Genomic DNA, 15162 nt, shown 5'->3' with positions numbered 1-15162 from the left:
GACTTGGCAGGAGTATGTATGTCCATAGAGATAGAATGATTTTCTTTCACTCCTGGTGCCTTCTTTCTTGCTTCTCTGCCAAGGTGTGAGGACCCACCACTAAGGATGCAGCTGTTCTGCCTCTGTGCCTTCCCACCATGATGAACTGCATCCTATAAGACCTGGGTCGAAATAAATCTCTCTCCTTATAAGATAAGTAACTGACACAATTTACAAATCATGTCCTCGCATCTTACTAAATATACTAATTGACTGTAGTATTTGGTAGAGAGTGAGTCCTCCAATTTTTCTATTTAAAATTTTGTTACCTACAGCAGATGCTGGCAAGAATGTGGAGAAAGAGGAACACTCCTCCATTGTTGGTGGGATTACAAGCTTGTACAACCACTCTGAAAATCAGTCTGGTGGTTCCTCAGAAAATTGGACATAGTACTACCGGAGGATCCCGCAATACCTCTCCTGGGCATATACCCAGAAGATGTTCCAACTGGTAAGAAGGACACATGCTCCACTATGTTCATAGCAAACTTATTTATAATATCCAGAAGCTGGAAAGAACCCAGATACCCCTCAACAGAGGAATGGATACAGAAAATGTGGTACATCTACACAATGGAGTACTACTTAGCTATTAAAAAGAATGAATTTATGAAATTCCTAGGCAAATGGATGGACCTGGAAGGCATCATCCTGAGTGAGGTAACCCAATCACAAAAGAACTCACACAATATGTACTCATTGATAAGTGGATATTAGCCCAGAAACTTAGAATACCCAAGATACAAGATACAATTTGCTAAACGCATGAAACTCAAGAAGAACGAACCCAAAGTGTGGACACTTTGCCCCTCCTTAGAATTGGGAACAAAACACTCATGGAAGGAGTTACAGAGACACAGTTTAGACCTGAGACAAAAGGATGAACTATCTAGAGACTTCCATATCCGGCGACCCATCCCATAATCAGCCTCCTTTTGTTTTAGGATAAAATGTTCTGTAGCTATCTGTTAAATCCATTTATTTCATAACTTCTGTTAGTTTCTGTCCCTGTTTGGTTTCTGTTTACATGACCTGTCCATTGATAAAAGTGGTGTGTTGAAGTCTCCCACTATTATTGTGTGAGGTGTAATGTGTGCTATGAGCTTTACTAAAGTTCCTTTAATGAATGTGGCTGCCCTTGCATTTGGAGCAAAGATATTCAGAATTGAGAGTTCCTCTTGGAGGATTTTACCTTTGATAAGTATGAAGTGTTCTTCCTTGTCTTTTTTGATAACTTTGGGTTGGAAGTCGATTTTATTCAATATTAGAATGGCTACTCCAGCTTGTTTCTTCAGATCGTTTGCTTGGAAAATTGTTGTCCAGCCTTTGACTCTGAGTTAGTGCCTGTCTTTTTCCCTGAGATGGGTTTCCTGTAAGCAGCAAAATGTTGGGTCCTGTTTGTGTAGCCAGTCTGTTAGTCTATGTCTTTTTATTGGGGAATTGAGTTCATTGATATTAAGAGATATTAAGGAAAAGTAATTGTTCCTTCCTATTATTTTTGTTGTCAGAGTTGTCATTCTGTTCTTCTGACTGTCTTCTTTTAGGTTTGTTGAAGGATTACTTTCTTGCTTTTTCTAGGGTGTAGTTTCTGTCCTTGTATTAGTTTTTTCTTTTATTATCCTTTGAAGGGCTGGATTCGTGGAAAGATATTCTGTGAATTTGGTTTTGTCATGGAATACTTTGGTTTCTCCATATATGGTAATTGAAAGTTTGGCTGGGTATAGTAGCCTGGGCTGGCATTTGTGTTCTCTTAGTATCTGTATAACATCTGTCTGGGATCTTCTGGCTTTCATAGTCTCTGGTGAAAAATCTGGTGTAACTCTAATAGGCCTGCCTTTATATGTTACTTGACCCTTTTCCCTTACTGCTTTTAATATTCTATCTTTATTTAGTGCATTTGTTGTTCTGATTTTATGTGTCGGGAGGGTTTTCTTTTCTGGTCCTGTCTATTTGGAGTTCTGTAGGCTTCTTGTATATTCATGGGCCTCTCTTTCTTTAGGTTAGGGAAGTTTTCTTCTATAATTTTGTTGAAAATATTTGCTGGCCCTTTAAATTGAAAAATCTTCATTCTCATCTACTCCTATAATCCGTAGGTTTGGTCTTCTCATTGTGTCCTGGATTTCCTGGATGTTTTGAGTTAGGATCATTTTGCATTTTGCATTTTCTTTGATTGTTGTGCTCATGTTCTCTATGGAATCTTCTGCACCTGAGATTCTCTCTTCCATCTCTTGTATTCAGTTGCTGATGCTCATATATATGGCTCCAGATTTCTTTCCTAGGTTTTCTATCTCCAGTGTTGCCTCACTTTGGTTTTTCTTTATCTTATTTACTTCCCATTTTAGGTCTTTTATGGTTTTGTTCAATTCCATCACCTGTTTTCTTGTGTTTTCCTGTTTTTCTTTAAGGACTTCTACCTCTTTAGCAGTGTGCTCCTTTTATTTCTTTAAGTGAGTTATTAAAGTCCTTCTTGATGTCCTCTACCATCATCATGAGATATGCTTTTAAATCCAGGTCTAAGTTTTCAGGTGTGTTGGGCTATCCAGGACTGGTTGAGGTGGGAGTTTGGGTTCTGATGATGGTGAGTGGTCTTGGTTTCTGTTAGTAAGATTCTTACATTTGCCTTTAGCCATCTGGTAATCTCTGGAGTCAATTGTTATAGTTGTCTCTGGTTAGAGCTTGTTCCTCCTGTGATTTTGTTAGCCTCTATCAGCAGACCTGGGAGACTAGCTCTCTCCTGAGTTTCAGTAGTCAGAGTACTCTCTGCAGGCAAGCTCTCCTCTTGCAAGGAAGGTGCACAGGTATCTGGTATTCCCGGCAGAAGATGAAGGCCCGAAACAGGGCCTCTCCCTGAAGCTGTGTAGCTTCTGTAGTCAACACTCTCACCTACACAGTCTAGTCTCTGAGAGATTCCAGACCAGAGATGGCTCCCCAGGGTGCTCCAGCAAAGCCCTCCCAGGTGGAGTGGACACTTCTCCTCTGGCAGGGAAGGTGCCTGGATGTCTTGAGCCTGAAATGGGTGTTCCCGGCAGAAGATGAAGGCCCGAAACAGGGCCTATTCCAGAAGCTGTGTAGCTTCTGTAGTCCACACTCTCACCTGCGCAGACTACTCTCTGAGGGATCCAGAAACCAAGATGGCTCCCCCAGGTGCTCTGACAAAGCCCTCCCAGGCAGGGTGGACCCCTCTCCTCTGGCAGGGAAGGTGCCAGAAATGGGGCCTTCCCCAGAAGCTGCGTGGCTCATGCCTGACCCAGAAGCTGTTAGCTTTTGTAGTCCAAACTCTCACCTATGGAGTCTCTTTCATAGAGTTTTTATAATGATAAATTTTTGTTGAATACATTTCCTAATCTATTGTAGACCAGTAATGAGGATGCATGAGAATACTCTTCTCAATGATCACCGTGTATCCTAGGACAAACTTGTTTTTATGAAGCATGCCTTTGGAATGTTTATTGACTGGTGAAATTTCTTCCTTTCCAAGTAATTTTTGCCTGAACTTAAATTAGCAGTATTAGCCCCTCATTTCTTTTCTTTTCTTTTCTCTTCTTTTCTTTTCTCTTCTTTCTTTCTTTCTTTCTTTCTTTCTTTCTTTCTTTCTTTCTTTCTTTCTTTCTTCTTCTTCTTCTTCTTCTTCTTCTTCTTCTTCTTCTTCTTCTTCTAACAATACTTTTCAGGACCTATAAGTAATTTCATTAAAACTTTGTAAAATGAGCTAACAAGTTTAGAATTGGGTCTTTTCTTAAATGTTTGTAAATTCTGATAATTATGTTTCTTTTTGTTTTCTTTTAATTAAAGATTTGACAGAATGTTAACAGTATTAATCACTCTTAAATGTGGTTTTGCTTTCATGGGTTTTTGTACTATTTTGTGTCTCCTACACTTTTCTCTGAGCTTTATTAGTCCTTTAGTTTTCTTTTTAAAGTTGGCATGCTTTATTCTTTCAGGTTTTTTTTTAAATAAATCATCTTATTTCCCTGATTTCTATCTTATTTTTATTTTATAACTACTCTTTCAAGCTAAGGATTCTTCTGTATATGAACTACCGAGTTTCTAGAGGAAAGTGAAGAAGCCAGCAAAGCAGAAAGAAGGCTTGCAGCTGAGGCTGAGGACACTTCCAGTGTCTGGAGCCTTGAGTATAGGGAGCAGAGGTGAAAGGCACAGCTGCCGTGACTAGAATCAGACAACTTCACTGAAAAAAATCATAGTATCTGGAAAATGTCACAAGAAAAAAAAAATGTAGCTGTGAACTTTGGAGTAGGACATAAGTGACTCAACAGAAAAATAGAAGAAATCGAAAATACCCAATAGAAAATTTAAGAATTTTGGTTTTGCCGGGCATGGTGGCACACGCCTTTCACATATATAAAATTAGATTCCCTGTACAGTTTGAACAGAACGGGGAAGAATTCTTTTTTTAATGAACAGTACCAAAAGTCCCACTGTGGTGTGTTTGTTTTGCTAAACTGCAATTCAGACATCTAACACATTTAACACAATTCAATAACATAAATCCAAAGAAACACCTACATGACCACATGGCGATTCATCAGATAATAGCAAAACCCAAAGAGAATATAGAAAGCAGCACGGGAAACAAGAAAAGTTTAACCCCACTTCATTCAGATCACCCTTGACTTCCTGGCTTGAGCTAAGTCTGAGATACACTGTTAGGAGTGGAACTTTTTTTTTTTTAAATCAAATTGTTTGATCATCTGAAAAATATGAGGATGAGATGAGACCCCTTCACGTACATAAAAGCTGATCTGATTAGGAGTTGGAATGCTCCCCTGCAAGAACTAGGACTTGCTCTTAAGATCCCGTGTCTCTTCCATTTCTCAGAACGGAAAAGAAAAAAATGGTATTGAAAGATTGAATGTCTAGAACAGCAGTAGATATGCCAATTAATAGGAAAGCCGATGTCTTTTAATTTTCTGACTTATTTAAAGGACATCTGGTTATTTAAATCTAAGAGAAAAGTCTGAATCATGAGGTTTATGACACATTTGATAAAAATAGCTGAAAGTGGGGTGTAGGCCAACAGAAATCTATGCCAAACTTCTTCAAGTATAGATGAGGTCATAGGTAAGATTCACTTGTGATAAGCCAAAATCAATTAAGACTATGCATTGCCATTCCTTGGAAATGCTCTGGGGAAAAATTAAGATATGTACAAACTAAAAACCAATAAAGAAAAAACCCAGAGTATTAAAGGATAAATATGTGCCAGTTTTTTAAAAATGCAACAAAAATAGCAAAAATTATTAGAGTCAGAATTTGTTTTCAAAACTCAAGGTCTGAAAGGGCAAAGCTGTGAGCTTGCTGGTATTTTAACTTGCCTCTGATTCCATGGTACTACTCAGCTGTTAAAATGTGGAATCCCTCCCCCACCCTCAATCATGGGTAATATAGTCTCCATTTCAACTGAGTTGGAAATCAGGCTCTAAGAGGAGCCTTTAGGTTTTGAAAGCTTTGTCCTTGTGGATGATGGATGCTGCTATGAAGGAGGTTTTCAGGAGAGAACCCACTCACTGTTTATCTGCCAGGTAAACACATAACATTCCCTGTCTTCTGCCACATAAAATCATTAAAAGAATCCAGATGCTAGCTGAGTTAGCTACACTTTAATCCAGCACTTGGGGGAGGGGGTGGCAGAAGCAGGCAGATTTCTGTGAGTGAGAAGGCAGCCTGGTCTACAGAGTGAGCTCCAGGTATTGTGGTGCATGTGTTCAAGAATTACCTGCATGGAAGCCTAACTTCATGTTACAATATCATTGCTCACCAAACCGAACTGAACCTCATTGTACAGCCATTGTATTATCTCCCACTGTCATGGTTTGTAATATGCTTGGACAAGGTAGTGGCACTATTAGAAGTAGTGTGTGTCACTGTGGGTGTGGGCTTTAAGACCCTCATCCGAGTTGCTTGGAAACCATTCTTTCACTAGCAGCCTTCAGATAAAAATGTAGAACTCTCAGCTCCTCCTGTACTATGCCTGCCTGGATGCTGCCAAGCTCCTGCCTTGATGATAATGGGCTCAACCTCTGAACCTGTAAGGCAGCCCCAATTAAATGTTGTGCTTATAAGAGTTGCCTTGGTCATGGTATATATTCACCCTAAGCAAAGCCTTAGTTAGCAGTAAAACCCTAAGTCAAAAGTTGGTACCAAGGACTGGGGTATTGCTATGATAGGCCAGACCATGTTTTTGTTTGGAAGAATGTGGATTTGGGGACTTTGGATTTGGAAAGTCATGGAATATCTTAAGTAGGGCTTAATGAGATATCCTAGTAGAAATGTGGAAGATTTTGTTGCTGTGCAGACCTGGCCCAAGAGGTTTCAATCGAGAAGAACTTCAGTATGTGGCCTAGAGACTGTTTCTGTAGTATTTTGCTGAAGAACAAGGTTGCTTTTTGCCCTCGTCTGGAGTCTACCTGAGGCTAAGGTGAAGAGACTCAGATTAATTGCATTGACAAAGGAAGTCTCAGAAACACCCATCATAGACTTTATTCTCTGGTTAAGTCTCATGAAGAACATTTTGAATAAACATAGCAAGCTTAGAAAGGAAAAATATAAAATATATAGTTTGAGTATTAAATGGGCACCAGGAAGTGTAATGGAGCTGAGTCCTGTGTTCCAAGATAATAAATTGAATTAAGGGAGTGGTGACCTTGTGGTAAGATCCCATCCAGCTCAATTTAGAACCAAGCATGGTGCTACACACCTTTAATCCCAAGAGACAAAACCAAGCAGACCTCTGAATTCAAGTCCAGCTTGGGACAGAGCAAGTTCTCAGTAAAGAAAAGCTTAAATCCAGGCATGGTGGCATACATGTGAGACAGAGACATGCAGATCTCTGAGTTCAAGGTCAATCTACAGAGCAAGTTCCAGGATAGCCAAGCTTAGGCAGTGAGGTAGTTGGAAAACAGAAAGCTGGTAATAGAATAAGGGGTCGGGGTGGGGGAGTTCTAGCTCCAGCAAGCAGCAAAACATGGCAGCTTTGGCCACATGGCTCTGGCTTTAGTCCAGACTAGAAGGAATTACTAGGACAATTGATGCTGGTTAGCTGGAGCTAAGACATTAGTGGTGATTAAGAAGAGACCAGCATCACTGAGGTGAAATCTTCTGGGAAATATTTTCTGAGAACATAAAGAAGCTGTGTTTCAGAGATCTCCAAGGTTGTACCTCATGCTGCAGCTGGACTTGGTAATGTGTAAGAGTCATCCAGGTGGTACTGGTTTTGAAGGCATGAAGGGGCCATGAAGAACAGCTGAGGTTCAGCACTGTGAGAGGCAGTGGAAGGCCATTGGTGAAGGTGCAACCTCAGCTGCAGTTGATGGCCCAGTTCTGAAGGGGTCATGCAAAGGATTTGAGGCTTAGCACCATGAAGAGAGCCTATGAAATGCTATAAGTGAAGCCTAGTTACAGTGGAAGACCCCAGTGTATTGGAGATGCAAGTACCATGGGAAGATCACCAAGAACAGCAGTCTCAGTGGGGATGGACCAACCTGAACTTAGAGTGCAACAGAGGCAGAGCTGGAGAAGTGACACCAGCCCTTTGGAGGAGCCCAGAAGATCATATATGGATCACAGATATTGAAACATGAAGCTGTAGCATTGAAGTTGCCTTGGAGACTCCAAGATGTTCCAGATGCCAGAGCTGTGGGCTATCTCCTGAGGAAAGCTGCTAACAGGGAGTGGAACCAGCCCAGGGGAAAGAAGTTTGTTGCAGTCAACAAAGATGAAAAAGGATTTGGAGATCTGAAGACTGCTTTGACATCAGCTATGGAGAGGCAGAGTTTGGAGTTTGCCCAGCTGGTTTCCTGTCTTGCTTTGGAGATTACAATTAAGTGATTGGATGAATATCAGAAGAGACTTTGAACTTTGGACTTTTAACATTGTTAAGACTTCTATAGACTATGGGGACTTTGGAAGTTGAACTAAATATATTTTGCATTATGCTATGTGTAGATATGGTCCCCATAGATTCATATGTTTGAACAAGCCTATGGGGGCCAGGGAGTGGAATGTCATGGATTATATTTGCTTGGCCCAGGGAGAAGTTCTGGCCCCATTGGAGTAGGTGTGTCACTGTGGGTGTGGGCTTTAAAAGCCTCATCCTAGTTGCCTGGAAACCAGTCTTCCACTAGCAGCCTTCAGATGAAAATGTAGAACTCTCAGCTCCTCCTGCACCATGCCTGCCTAGATGCTGTCAAGCCCCTGCCTTGATGATAATGAACTGAATCTCTGAACCTGTAAGCCAGCCCCAATTTTTTCTGTCACCTTTTTTTAGATTAAATATTTTCTTTATATACATTTCAAATGCTATCCCAAAAGTTCCCTATACCCTCCCTCCACCCTGCTCCCCTACCCACCCACTTCCACTTCTTGGCCCTGGCGTTCCCCTGTACTGGGGCATATGAAGTTTGCAATACCAAGGGGCCTCTCTTCCCAGTGATGGCCAACTAGGCCATCTTCTGCTACATATGCAGCTAGAGACATGAGCTCTGGGGGTACTGGTTAGTTCATATTGTTGTTCCACCTATAGGGTTGCAAACCCCTTCAGCTAGTTGGATGCTTTCTCTACCTTCTCCATTGGGGGGCCTGTGTTCCATCTTATAGATGACTGTGAGCATCCACTTCTGTATTTGCCAGGCACTGGCATAGCCTCATATGAGACAGCTATAACAGGGTCCCTTCAGCAAAATCTTTCTGGCATGTGCAATAGTGTCTGGGTTTGGCAAGCCAGTCCCAATTAAATGTTGTGCTTGTAAGGGTTGCCTTGGTCATGGTGTCTGCTCACAGCAGTAAAATCTGAAGTAAGACACCAACCCATCAGAGACTGAGATTCTGAGGAAGAAAAAGAGACTATGTTTATATAACTTTAATTGTAGCAGGTTGTTACGATTACTTATTGTTAGCTATCATAAAATTGTCTTGCCTGATTTAAAGATTACGCTTTTTTTTCCATTTTTTATTAGGTATTTAGCTCATTTACATTTCCAATGCTATACCAAAAGTCCCCCATACCCACCCACCCCCAATCCCCTACCCACCCACTCCCCCTTTTTGGCCCTGGCGTTCCCCTGTACTGGGGCATATAAAGTTTGCGTGTCCAATGGGCCTCTCTTTCCAGTGATGGCCGACTAGGCCATCTTTTGGTACATATGCAGCTAGAGTCAAGAGCTCCGGGGTACTGGTTAGTTCCTATTGTTGTTCCACCTATAGGGTTGCAGATCCCTTTAGCTCCTTGGCTACTTTCTCTAGCTCCTCCATTGGGAGCCCTGTGATCCATCCAATAGCTGACTGTGAGCATCCACTTCTGTGTTTGCTAGGCCCCGGCATAGTCTCACAAGAGACAGGTACATCTGGGTCCTTTCGATAAAATCTTGCTAGTGTATGCAATGGTGTCAGCGTTTGGATGCTGATTATGGGGTGGATCCCTGGATATGGAAGTCTCTACATGGACCATCCTTTCATCTCAGCTCCAAACTTTGTCTCTGTAACTCCTTCCAAGGGTGTGTTGTTCCCACTTCTAAGGAGGGGCATAGTGTCCACACTTCAGTCTTCATTTTTCTTGAGTTTCATGTGTTTAGGAAATTGTATCTTATATCTTGGGTATCCTAGGTTTTGGGCTAATATCCACTTATCAGTGAGTACATATTGTGTGAGTTCCTTTGTGAATGTGTTACCTCACTCAGGATGATGCCCTCCAGGTCCATCCATTTGCCTAGGAATTTCATAAATTCATTCTCTTTAATAGCTGAGTAGTACTCCATTGTGTAGATGTACCACATTTTCTGTATCCATTCCTCTGTTGAGGGGCATCTGGGTTCTTTCCAGCTTCTGGCTATTATAAATAAGGCTGCTATGAACATAGTGGAGCATGTGTCCTTCTTACCAGTTGGGGCATCTTCTGGATATATGCCCAGGAGAGGTATTGCTGGATCCTCCGGTAGTACTATGTCCAATTTCCTGAGGAACCGCCAGACTGATTTCCAGAGTGGTTGTACAAGCCTACAATCCCACCAACAATGGAGGAGTGTTCCTCTTTCTCCACATCCACGCCAGCATCTGCTGTCACCTGAATTTTTGATCTTAGCCATTCTGACTGGTGTGAGGTGGAATCTCAGGGTTGTTTTGATTTGCATTTCCCTGATGATTAAGGATGTTGAACATTTTTTCAGGTGCTTCTCTGCCATTCGGCATTCCTCGGGTGAGAATTCTTTGTTCAGTTCTGAGCCCCATTTTTTAATGGGGTTATTTGATTTTCTGAAGTCCACCTTCTTGAGTTCTTTATATATGTTGGATATTAGTCCCCTATCTGATTTAGGATAGGTAAAGATCCTTTCCCAATCTGTTGGTGGTCTTTTTGTCTTATTGACGGTGTCTTTTGCCTTGCAGAAACTTTGGAGTTTCATTAGGTCCCATTTGTCAATTCTCGATCTTACAGTACAAGCCATTGCTGTTCTGTTCAGGAATTTTTCCCCTGTGCCCATATCTTCAAGGCTTTTCCCCACTTTCTCCTCTATAAGTTTCAGATTACGCTTTTTTGTAAGTTATGACTCTATAATAAAAGAGCAGAGTACAGATCAGTTTCAGGATTTCTTGTGGTCTCAGGCATCCACAGTGAGACTTGCAGTATGTCTCTGGTGACCAAAGGTGGGTCCTGGATTTGTCTTAAGCTATTCTCGGAATCATGAAAATGCAAAGAAATCCACCCCGGGACTGTAATGAGAGGACTGAAGAATAAAGACCAAGAGATGGTCACAAAAGAACAAGAGTGGACAAGAGGAAAGGAAAACACAAAGTAGCCTAACAGCTACTCAAGAGCAAAACTTGATCCTGAAACACAAGAAATACCTTCAATTTCATGGCTAAATACAATGGTAATATATATATTCCCATTTGGGCACAGCAGTGAGGATAGCATATTGCTCTTGCAGAGGACCTGAGCTCAGTTTGCAGCAGCCAAGTGGGGTGACTTTCAAACACCAATATTTCCAGCTCTAGGGTGTCTGATGCCCTCTTCTGGCCTCCTGAGGTAACCACACACACACACACACACACACACACACACACACACTTCAAATAACACTTTTTAAATGTGTAAATGCATTCATATGAATCAGGGGGTATTTACAAGATGATTTGTCCCTTCAATGCTCTTATAAATCTTAAATCAAAAAAAAATTTTATTGACAGTGGAATAGACACATAAGTAATGTTCATCCATGGACTACTAAGTACTGTAAGCAGGGTAGACAGAGAAAAGCAGAATGGCTTCCTATAACTCTTTATCCTTTACAACATCAAGACTGACTGTGTGATGAGTCCAACATACATTGCATGTCTAGCATGGAACTTATCTATATGTAAGCCAATTTGCTGGAGTCCCAACTAGAGTGACTGCCCACTTAGCAAGGAGATCCTAGTTCCAAGAGTTGAGGAGAGCCGCAGTGGCAGGAACTGTTGTAAGAGAAGCTTCTAGAAGTTCTGTGGCAGAAGCAGGTTCTCAAGGATTACGGACCTATATGGTAAGAGACCACTCCCTGTCATCTGAACACCCCATGATTGTTCATGGTTCACCAGTATCTGCTTCCCTGCTACACCCATGCAAATGCCAGCCTCGGGTGTCTGTCTCTAAGCACAAACAGCCAGAGAAGAGCTGTGACCAAGACCAGTTTAGTAGAGATGTGTGTCCTTTTCTCTATATCTCTCCTGCTGCTTACCTCTAACCCAGTAGGAGCTGAATCACAGTCAGGAGAGGAGGGGGCAGGGAACAACAGATCTGTGTCCAGTCTTTATTCCAAGTTCCTTGAACCAGAAACTTGCCCTGCACTTAGGAAGAGTAAATGTTTCAAGAAAATGATAAATTAGAATTACAAACCACACTAGCATTTAATAACAGAAAGTGACAAGATAATTTTTGTAATATCACAAAGTTATCATCAAGGAAAGAGGGGGGAGGGTGGCTTGACACAGGATGCTTTAGAACTGTAATTGAAAAAGAGAAAATGGAGACAATTTAGATTCATAAAATAGTACATACTTATTTGTGGGGCATATATGGCCATATGATCCTATCTAAGCAAGGAAGGGAATGTTCATGTTCAAAGACCATGGAAAGCATAGCTCTCCATATCAACCACTTGAGCTCAGGTTTGCTCATCTACAAAATGAAAAATCCCTTTTAAAGTGCAGTCAGTTTGTTTAAGCTTTTAAAAATGATAATAAAGCAGGACCTTGTCACAGGGTTGATTCAAGAGAGGAGCAAGACAAATAACAAACACATAGCCATCCTGCCTGTCCTGTGAACTTTAATGACTCGGGCTCCTGAAGCTCAAAGGGAGATGCTGGAGAGATGGCTGGGTCAATAAAGTGATTATTGGGGTGTGTGGGGGGGGGGGGAGAATGTGATCCCAGCATTCACATAAAAGCTGAGTGTAATGTCAGATGCTTGTAGGAGATGGATAAATCCCAGGGACCTGTCAGCCAGCTAGCCTAGCCTACATAGTGAGCCACAGAGCTCCACGACATTTAGAGAGATCCTGTCTCAGAATGGCACCTGAGGTTGTTCTCTGTCCTCCACACACATGCTGTCTTAGTCAAGGTTTCTATTCCTGCACAAACATCATGACCAAGAAGCAAGTTGGGGAGGAAAGGGTTTATTTGGCTTACACTTCCATACTGCTGCTGTTCATCACCAAAGGAAGTCAGGACTGGAACTCAAGCAGGTCAGTAAGCAGGAGCTGTTGCAGAGGCCATGGAGGGATGTTCTTCACTGGCTTGCCTCCCCTGGCTTGCTCAGCCTGCTCTCTTATAGAACCAAGACTACCAGCCCAGAGATGGTCCCACCCACAAGGGGCCTTTCCCCTTGATCACTAATTGAGAAAATGCCTGACAGTTGTATCTCATGGAGGTATTTCCTCAATTGAAGCTCCTTTCTCTGTGATAACTCCAGCTGTGTCAAGTTGACACAAAACTAGCCAATATACATGCCCATATACGTCCACCCTTCACACACACACACACACACACACACACACACACACACACTGTCAAGAGAAAGAAATATTGCTTGTGGGGGCTAGGGACCAACCTCTACTCCCACCTCAGGCTGTAAAACACACTACAACCTTCATATCCCTGTAAATAGTGTTTGCTTTCTAGGAGTTTGATAGGCATTAGTTGCATTGAGTACAGTTCACTAAGGACGACTGTCTATCCATACTCTAGGAGATTATCTAGGACCCTTATCTTTAGTCCTGAACAGGTAGATGACCTGCACCATTCAGCAAAAGTTAGTGGTCCATCAATCCAGATGGGAATGAATGGGACCTCAAATGAGTTAATTTCGCTGCTCAGTAATTTGGCTGCTCAGTGTTAAACAGGTGGCAACAATCATAAAGCTTGAGGGGATGGTGGCAGAGGGTGATACAGAAGATTTGGACCAGGATGGCAAGATATCATCCTCACAGAAGTCACACCACGGGCAACAGACAGAACTTTTGATGGGCTGGCAAGATCTGTCTCAACAGACTTATCAACACATAAAGCAGCTGGCAGCAGACACGTAGATAGTTGACATCAAAGACTATGAAACAAGATGGCAGGTACAGGCAAAGGACACACAGCAGGACTCGTTGTATTGAAGGACTTTGGGGGATAGAATGGCGTTCCTGCCTTGGACGATACAAGCAGACATCCAGAAGCACAAAGCCCAAGACAGATGGGATCTGGAGCCAGGATGGAAGGCAAGCACGGTCTAATTTGCTAGGTTGACTCATGTCAAGGCGACAAGAGAGTCATGGCCCACCTCTCTGTATTCATTTATGCTATCTACAACTCTTTCAGCTCTTTACACCAAGGGACCCGGAGGGAGTTGGTAAATGGTGTTTGTGGTAATTTATTGCCCTCAACTATGAGATTCAGCGAGTTCTAGCACAGAAAGAAGACTCATTGTTATCAAAGGAAAGTCTCAGTCACAACATTAAATCCAAGGCAGTCTTCTTGGTTCCTTGAATTCTTTCATCTCGCAGTCTGACGGACTACCTGTAAATGCATGCAGCATCTGATTCACACTGATTTTATTTTGCCACAGCACATACGCAATGCCTACTTTACCTGGCTTCAAGATTATTTTCCTATAATTTTTCATTCCCCACAATGCCATGTAGACGCTGCCTAAGAGCACTCAAATGAGTGGGAGAGAGAATGAATGAGTGGATGGAACTTGAATAGGCAATCACTCCAAATCCGGTAAATTCTACCACTATTCACACATAAAGATTTAGGCAAGACTCTGTATTTTCATATACCACTCCAACATATTTCACACTGTGAGACTAGTCCACAGGAAAATCAGGAAACCAGGAAGTCTTTAACAAGGCTTGTCTTGTAGTAATGTGAGTTTACATTCCTTGTTTGCATCTTAAATGTATTTCAAAATCCAGCCACATGGACCATTCTCTGTGTTGTATATCTTTAATGTGCTAATTTTCTCACACATGGGCACTCAAAGACCCGCTTTACAAACTTCCTCTACCATGAAAAAGCCTAATAGATACCAAAAACCCTGCAAGAAAATCAAAGCATAGTTTTCCCCTATCTTGACTTCCTTCCGGCCCGAAGGGAGATCTGATAAGGGAGAAGGTTGCTCCACACACTAGCAACTCATGTAGGAATATTTTCGAGTCTCCAGATAACATACCCTTCACTATTAGCTTCTGTGATTTGGTAGTCTTTCAAGAATCTGACCATACTAATAGAAAGTTTCCAAAATTTCTTAATGAGGTAAACACACAGAAAAGATGCTTTGTCACTGTGGGGGAGCAAAGATCTGGCTCAAGGGACAGTGTAGTGAACCAAACAGAACCAAATAGAATGTAAAGTTGAAGAGTCTATCAGCTGAGTATTTTTCTGAAGCTACTCCAGATGTCTCTGTTGGGAACAAAAGGTCTTAAGAGCAATTTATGATTAGACCACATCGTGTTAATATGGATATCTGCAATAAGTCAGCTAAAACAAGGCTGACGTCAGACAAGAAAGGAGTTGTAAAGTCAGCACAAAATGGCTGAAACTAAATATCCAGCTAACTCCAAGTAACCAGTGATATAATCTGCTCTATAA

Source organism: Mus musculus, chromosome 10 (assembly GCF_000001635.26).
Source record: "Mus musculus strain C57BL/6J chromosome 10, GRCm38.p6 C57BL/6J".
Taxonomy (NCBI): Eukaryota; Metazoa; Chordata; class Mammalia; order Rodentia; family Muridae; genus Mus; species Mus musculus.
Note: the sequence above shows the minus strand (reverse complement) of the source record.